The sequence below is a fragment of the Sinocyclocheilus anshuiensis genome, unplaced genomic scaffold (assembly GCF_001515605.1).
Source record: "Sinocyclocheilus anshuiensis isolate Anshui unplaced genomic scaffold, SAMN03320099.WGS_v1.1 scaffold1015, whole genome shotgun sequence".
In the NCBI taxonomy this organism is placed as follows: Eukaryota; Metazoa; Chordata; class Actinopteri; order Cypriniformes; family Cyprinidae; genus Sinocyclocheilus; species Sinocyclocheilus anshuiensis.
The window spans coordinates 1,731,583-1,740,555 of NW_015546029.1; the positions used below are offsets into that span (position 1 = coordinate 1,731,583).

At 34.7% G+C, this 8,973-nt stretch overlaps 1 protein-coding gene across 3 annotated transcripts in view; it reads right to left on the reverse strand.

The window, feature by feature from the left end:
• LOC107698745 (protein phosphatase 1B-like) overlaps window positions 1–1,775 on the reverse strand; it is a 41,568-nt gene extending 39,793 nt beyond the window's left edge. Inside the window, exon 1 of one of the 3 annotated variants that reach the window (XM_016499848.1) lies at window positions 1,708–1,775. The gene's annotated coding sequence lies outside the window, so the exon portion shown is untranslated. Of the gene's footprint in view, window positions 1–1,336 lie in introns of all 3 variants that reach the window. The other 2 variants (XM_016499846.1, XM_016499849.1) reach the window with 2 other exon arrangements.
• Between the last annotated feature and the right edge of the window lie 7,198 nt (window positions 1,776–8,973).

Here is an 8,973-nt window from a genome sequence, read left to right on the forward strand (position 1 = left end):
AAAAAAAAAAAATCGCAATTAGATTTTCCAAAATCGTTCAGCCCTAATTTACAGTAATAATAATTTGTTGGTTCTTGAACCCACTCTCTCAAATGGCTTGGGTATGCAGAGTATTCACAGCTTTTATGACAGAATGCCCCTGCTACACAGTAATAGTATACTAATTTGCTACATAGCATATATCAGTTTATATGACAATACTGTGTGTATGTGGGCAAAATAGGATATACTTAGACAGCCAACTTTATATATAGATCCATGTGATAATTACGTTTACATTTTGCTACAATATAAACAATCATGCAGTTGAGATTTGCTATATGCATTGCCTTATGTAAAATGTATGTATGTGGGTAAAGTTGGAGAGTGCGATGCGATAATAAAGTTTAAAATAACCCTCCATCATAAAAAGTGAAATCCACTGCTACAAGCACACAGCACAAAACAAGCGGTTGGCTGTGCACTGTCGAGGTCTTATTCATTTTTACTTATTTGTTTATTTATTTGTACAGTCAATTACAAGCCGACTTCGTCATCATAGTAACAGAAGAGTTTTTTATTTTTTTTTATTATTTGTGCCATGTGGTTTTCATCAGCTGATTTCAATCACACTTATAACCACTTGTGTCAGAAATGAACCAGGGTTTGAAGAAAAAAATCCTACCAGCAACAAAAGTGCCATCAAATTCCAAAGCTTCAGAGGCTAATAATAATAATAAAATTCACATGCTTTACATGTAATATCTGATAATATCTCACATATATAATACGTTACGAGTGGATGTTAATTCAATTTATAGTAACTAAATATTTGACACAAAATTATGTATATATTTAGAATAAGGCCTTCATCAAGTAAAAAGTTAATTTCTGACACAGATAACCAGCAAACATGGGCTTGTTTTATGCACTGATGGGGGTGAATTGATATAGGCTAAGCCTGTATTTACGGTTTATAAAAATAAAAACAACCAATATTACTCCAGAGCAATTAAATGCCAGGACTGTTGTTGTCTTTGGAAAGAGTGGCTACTGCAGGAATTAATGTGATTGATGTCAAAACCAATTTAGCTACCAACGTAATCAGCATCTGAGACATTATATTATAGGCACATTATAACGTTCAAATCCAACACCTGTGATACTCAAAATGGTACATAGACTGGCAACTCGTTAGGTTTGGAGACAGAGACATTAACAGGTCTTTTTCCTAGAGCAGGCAGCAGTACAGGCTAACTGACTGGCCCTCAGTGCAGCAGTTACAAAACACGTCCAGCCCGGCAGATAACGCTAACGTTAGCCTGCTAGTTAGTCTGACAAATGTGATGTAACTTACATTTCTTAAGTCGAAATTCTCCTTCCAGTAGACGCCACGTTCCAGGCGGCCGTCAAGTGTGTCTTTCTGACGAGAACCCACTCGCTAAACATCTAAGTATTTGGACCGTTGGTGATATTAGCTCGTTTCGACTAGCGCAGCTAAAGGTAAACCCAGCTAGCTGGCTAGCTAATGCGGTTAAATTCACACGGTCAGGTCTGCCCTCAACGGCTCTCGTCTGGGATTACGAGCTGGAACGAACATATTTGACATGCTGTTTCACTTCGGCTCAGCGACAAAATAAGTGCGACATGACTGGTGGTTGTCTGAGTTAAATTTCGAGCCGTGTTAGCGTTTCCAGCGACATGTTAGAGACAGGAGAGGTGCACTACTCAGTGCCAATTGATGGCCGCGCGTTTGCCTTGGGTTCTGTGTGGTGGGAGGGGCCATCGCCTCTGTGATTGACATCATTGGCCGAGAGGCTGAGAATAAAACTCATTTATTTTGTGTCATATACTGTATAAACACTTACTTACTTATGTATGTGTTTGTTTGTCTGTCTGTGTATATATCTATTTGTATCTTGGTTAGTAATATTTAAATTAAGTCTCAAATTAAAGTCTCCAATCAAAGTGCCCCTACCCTTGTGAAAAAGAAGTACACTTTAGCATAGAGTAAGCCTGCCTGCTTATTATGAAAATAATATACTTTAGAAGAATATACTTAAGTTTGATGTTATCAGTCACTTAATTGCATGTTACTGCAGTTAAATTAAATAATGTATTGTAGTTTAAATTTATATGAAATGCTGTTAGCTAAAGAGTGCTTTATTGACCCATTTAGGATTTAAATACATTTAATTCTTTTATTATCTTTGAAATATGGTTAAAGTATACAACTGAATATACTGACCAGCATTTATGGTAAACTAAAATACACGTGAATGTCTTTTATTATTATTATTATTATTATTTATTTTATTTTTTTAAGCTTGTATGAGTTACAATTTAGCAAAAAGGTTAAAAGTATAATGAAGTATTTTACACATGCTTTAGGATGTTAGTCAACAGATCAAAATAAGTGTACTTATTTAAATCATGACAAAAGATTATCAAAGCATAATAATTTAAAATGTTCTTTAAAATACAACTTTTTTAACATTTATAGACTGATAATTAAGTTATTGGTTGCACTTTATTCTGTAGATGAACATGTTGTTACTTTATGAATTTTAAAACTCAAGAGTTTACTTATAGCTGCAAAGTTGATCTTTTAGATAACTATTGACTATTGCTTCACATTTCAACATCCTGCAGCTCTTCTCCGGCCCCTCCTGCAGATAATCTTTGCACCTCTTCTGTGAGCTTGTCAATTACCTCACAGATATCTTCTTCAATTATTGATTAGTGTTGGTAATAGAATCTGGTTCCCACGGGTAATCTTACCTGGAAGATAGCTGGATACCTCTGTGACAACTTTAGAATGGGTTAATCAGCATTTACATGATTAATTTCTGATACATTTTTAAAAAATGGATCACATTCAAACTTTTCAGGTTCAAATTTAATAAATAAATAAACTATAGCTATCCATCTGCATACTGTCAGAAAAATAAGCAAATTTCAACTCAAGTTCTTTGATGCAAGGAGTTCAAGTTGTTGCAAGGAGAATGGAGATTTCAAGATGTCTCCTTTAAATTAGACATAAACCATTTGAAGCAGACTAAAGCCACTGCCTCAGACTAATGCAACAGTATGTAACATTCCAACTTTCAAGGTTGCTGAGAAATCTAAAATATTGCTCCCTCCTTGCATTTATACCCCAGATTTCTGAGGCTGCAGACCACAATGGAGTTTTAAAAAAAAATGTTAACTCAAAGTTAAAAAAAAAAAACACCTAAAATTTGCTGAGATGTCTAGATTATTGTCTAGATGTCTAGAGTTGTCTAGATTATCCTTCACATTTGGAGATATTTGTTTTTCTGCCATAGTGTTGTGAACTGATAGCTTGTGAACTTGTGTAATAAATATCATTTGTGAAGTACTGCAAGAAAATGCTAAAATAATAAAACTGTGTTACATAGGTAGTGGCATAACAGATATTGTAATAAAAGTACATGAAAGAAGATGCAAAATTCTACGTCTGTCAACATATATTTTTATATATCATAAGAGCAAAGAGGCGCAATGATAACCAACAATCTTGGTTTAATAAGTTAAAAAGGCTTTTTTTATTTTAATATTTTGAGAAATGCAATATCCTGTAAAGAATGAAGATTTGACAAACAGCTTGTCTCATAAACATAGTCAAATCAGTTCTTCACAAGTTAGATTTACATTTGAAAAAACAGTTTGTGTATTTTTATTACAGTAGCTAAACCTGTTTTTTGATACACTTTCTGTCGACTTGAAGTTAAGTGACTTCTTCATGTCATGATAAAGATGTGTTGTGTGCTGGGTAATACCTCATTAGTGCACATTGCTCTTTGATGACATCACAGATTAGATCATAGCAGGACCAGACTGATTAGATTATTGGAGAGCCAGCTGATGAACTCCACAGTGATCACACAAATGATCTCATCATGAGTTTATATATAGGAGGATAAGGATAGGCATGTTGTCAGATGGGCCTGACCCATCAACTTAACTACAGTAAACAGCAGGCCAAGTACCAAACCTGCACCTAGTGCTGATGAAGCATCGCTATGGAGACTGCAGAGTGGTTTTTATCACCATGGAGACTAGGATTGTCTGAAAATTACAATCTTGTAATTTAGAAATAGCCTAGTGGCTACTGTGGAAAACCACCACCACTAAAGTTGCTGGTTTAGTCTTTAATTGTGACCAAGTACGCCATCTGCCTTTAAGGAAATAAATGTAACCTCAAAGATATGAACTAAGTTACCGTTACTGTTTTAGTTGGATAACTTAAAAGAATAGAACACCTAAAGATTACAATTCTTGTATTCCACAGAAGAAAGAAATTGTTTGGAAAACACAAGGTTTAGTAAATGATGACAGATAAAAATATGAACAAAAGAGCTGATTTAATTGTATACATTAAAAATGTATATATTATTTATTCAACTTCTATCATTTTATAACTTTTGCGCATTGCATTTTGTATATGCCACAGGATAACACATCAAGACATCATCTTAATTATTTTGAAAAGTATCTGACCACTCACACGCAAATAAAGAATGACTCTAATGAATGAATGAATAATGCTAAAGGAATCAGCCTGTCTTTGGGATATTGTTGTCACATTTGTTCTTCTAAAGAATCATTGTGAATTGGCGATTTACGATTTCTCTGAAAAAATGCATTTACATGTCATGACCTGAAGATCAAGAGGGGTAGATTATAGGAAATTATCACGGAGTACCAGTAAAAGGTCAAGTAGCAGATTCGGCAGGTGACTTGAGCACCTATACACATCATGTCAGAGGTAAGTGCACTTTTTGACAATTATTGTATAGAACTTGGATATATGGTAAATACTCAAATGTATGTGCAGTTTAACCTCCAACTATAAGCTTAATTATGTTAATTATGACAGAAGTAATGCTTTTACTGAGAGGTAATTGACCAGCAGGGTGACACAATACAAAAATAAACAATTGCCGCAAAAATATCAGAGAAAAAAAACAACATTTATTTATATTTACTTTTTTAATGAATATAATATTAATATTATTATTGTCATTATCATTGTTGTTGTTGTTTTATATTTCAAAAATGTGAATATTTCAGATTTCTAAATGTGAAAAAACAGTCCAAAGCACTTCTAGAAAAAATGTATGTTGGTGGTTTTTAATGCCTTGAGGGTGGATTTGTCTGTTACAAACAGATTTTTGATTTACAAGATGTTGTGAAGCAAACTGATGGACTGGAGTTGTGTGGATTACTTGTGGATTATTGTAACATTTTTATCAGCTGTCTGGACTCTGATTCTGATTCTGACGGCACCCATTCACTGCAGAGCATCCATTGGTGAGCAAGTGATGTAATGCTAAATTTCTCCAAATCTGTTCCGATGATGAAACAAATGGGTGGGTGGATAAAGGCCTCCTGAAGCGAATCCATGCATTTTTGTAAGAAAAATATCCATATTTAAACTTTATAAACAGCAATCTCTAGCTTCCACTAACTATGAAATGTGGCATTTGATAACAGGTGGTCCTTGGGTTCTGGCTTGTGAGTTGTGAGAGTCTGGACTGGAAAAGATGGGAAACTTCTTAGTGGTTAAAGATCAATTATATATTGTAGGCTGCTTGCTGACTGCAACAAACACAAAATCTGACTACCACAAAAAGTGTTTAACACACTCATGACCTCTCCAGGTGTATCCAGCTACAAAGTGTTTTTATTTTACAAGTCTTGCCAACTACATCAGGTTCAATATGTGTGGAAAAAAAAAAAAAATTATGAAACTAAATTATGCTATCAATTAGATCAACATATCCTTGTTGCTTTATTTGTATCCTGAAGGAATGAGGTCATGTCTGTCTGGACATCCATTTCTATTACATTTACAGACCACAAAACCAATTAAGGAACACATTTTTCTCTGTGGACCCATATGCAAATGCAAAGCATGCCACATTTTCACTCTCTGTAATTCTCAGTAATACTCTCATTAAACAGCTGTCTCTCTGAGGCCTATTTTTCTTTCACTGTCATTGAGGAATTTTAAGACCATTTTTGATCTGTGGCAAACAGCACAGGATAAGAGCCATGTGGGGGAAAGATAGTGGGAACCACCCTAGCTGCAGAGAGACTGCCTGACTGATCAAGACTAACCCACATATGGCCCTTCAAAACTCCACAATGCATGCCTTATAATCATATTTAAAGACATCTACATTTTCATAATCTGTTTCTGTATAAAATATTAATTATATTTATTTCATAATTATATTGATATCAACCTGATATCAGCCTCTGCCCACCAAGCATGTCATAAAACCTTGTTTTTCAGATAGTTGATGGGAACTTCCTGAATATTTAGCCACTTGACTAAAACGGTTCAGTTTCTTACTGAAAGTGGCTAAACAGACTGGCTTATCTTACCCCACTCTCTCCTGCCAAAATGATTGAATGATCAAACACGTCAGGTGTGTTGCTGTTGTTGTTGTTGCTGATGTTTTTATTTCTGATCAGAAGCTTATAGCACCATCTAGTGGTTTTTAGTAATCCCACCGGTATGAAACTCACTTACCTGCACTTCACTTTGTCTCAAACACCTTTTTTTGTTATGAGAACTATTAGACAACTTAGATACACTATTTTCTAACATAAAATTAGCCTAACATGAAAAAATAGCTAAAACATTAAATGTCTAACACCAAATTCCACAGTTCAATTGATATAACAATGTTTAACTAATATTTAACAAATTGTAATTTACTAATTTTATTAACAAAAAAATCTAATTTATCTGTGCCCTCTGTTACCATATGATTTACAGCATTATAAAAACAGTAACATTCCTTCTATTTTATCTTTTATTTTTTTAAATGAGAATTGTAAGCTTTTTAACAATTTTTCCTCTCTATATCCTTTCTATTCTAATTTTCTCTATCTAATTTTCCATTCAATTATATAGTTTCTCCACCTGTTTCCTAACCTGCTTTAAGTTACATGTACATTTTGTCTTTTCAGTTTTATTTATTTTATGTTTATCGCTAAATAACACAAATCAGAGTTTAAACTGTTTTAGACATTTCCCAGTTTTTGCTAACAAGGTAAATGGAAAACCTCACATAACATTAATGAAGAAAATTAAACCGTACAACAAACAAAACGCAACAGCTAATATACAACCCTGTTTTGTATCTAAAGTGCCACCCAAATGTTCGTGTTTATAGAATTTCTAAGAGAAAGGTTAAACAAGCATTCTCCAGAAATAACATTCCATGTGCGCAGTGAGTTCCTGCTATTGTTTGGTAACAAAAGTTTAGCAGTACAGTATGCACTACAGTGAACTATGGTATTTCAAATCTCCAAACAAATGTAAGTGTGCACCCCAGAATAACATCATGAACCCTTCATCCATGTATCACATTCCTCAGAGTGTTTCTCGGAAGCAGTTCATCCAGAAGAAATCATTTAATGATTGAATGCTGGCTCTTTCAGGAGCATCCACCAGGCTACGTCTGCCACTTAATGCTCATTGATTTCCACAGGAGAACAAGCCAGATTTGTTTACTGAATGAACAGTTGGGAGTGTTGAGAGTGGACTTAGTTTACTGAATTTTTATTGTCAGAACGGAGGACATGAACTGTGGTTTGTGTTCAAGAAGATTAGAGCATTTCTCCTAATCCATGAATATATTATAGTTGGCAATTATTTAGTCAAGTCAAGTCAAGTCTGCTTTATTGTCAATTCTTCCACAGCAGAAATAAATGTAAATTTTGATAGATGATCATAGTCTAGCTTCAATTTGAGGAAAAAAATATCATGCTAATCCCCAGCCTCTTTGCACAGAATAAAATTTGTATTGGAAGCATTTAGCTAATGAGGCAAACTAGGTTATCGAGGTTCGTCTTTAAATTAGTGATGCAAATCACAGACTGACCTGCAAAATCTGTGTGTGAGCCTATCAGTGTAACATGTGACATAGTTAAGAGGTTCCCTCCTGTCCATGCAGAGCAGTCACTGATATTTATTATTTATTGATGTTGTCATTTAAATATGTAGCAGTACAAGAGTGGCTACTAAGTATCATAAGAAGAGTGTCAATTTATCTTACTTATTGTTTCATTATAAAATTCTAGCCTTAAAAGTAACTAGTGTAAGGAAAAAGGTCAATTTAGCTCAAAGGGAATCATTTAAGATTTTATAGGGAATTTGGACAGAATCACTGTTTTACGGCTGATCACTGAGTCGGCCAGCGATTCATTGAACGAGCCGTATAACATCAACTCTGCAATGGATATTAAAATCCAAAATATAGTGAAAACACTATTAATTAGCACAGTAACAAGATCGACAGTTTAAGACATTTGTAAGCACAAAACAAGATACTTCTCTTTTCAATATCAATAAGACTTTATTGGATAAATCTAAGACATATAAACTAGTCTAACACATAAACACACACACTCACACATTCACACAAGTTGCAGGAAGAGAGAAAGTGAGGAAAGAATGAGTAAGAAAATTAAAATGTGAAATCCCATGTTTACAGCAATATGTGCAATTGCATAGACCTGAACAACTATCAGTCACTTAATTAACCCTCGAACTGAGTTCCTCAATGAGGTTAAAATTTATATTAAATGCACCAGTTCAATCTGGAGGTACTTGCGTTGCCTGTGTAGGGGGGTTCCCTTTGTTGTCCTCGTTGCAGAAAAGGGGGTTTCCCGGGGTTGCTGATTGGCTGGAAGTTCAGTAGTCGTTGAAGTGACGTCTTGGGAAGCCAGTGGTTGGGCGTTGGCTGAAGATGCGGAGTTGTGGGCTGGTTGAAGTTTTGAGGCGGTCACAGACTCGAGGTGAACTCGGAGACAAAACTTAACTCAAAACACGAAACTCTCAACGGAAAATAAATTAAAATAGATGAATAGAAGTAACAAGACTAGATGGTTTTCTTCTCATTGTGGCTAAGTAGCAGAGAAGCACGCTGGAACGGCGCTCGACAAATTCACAGG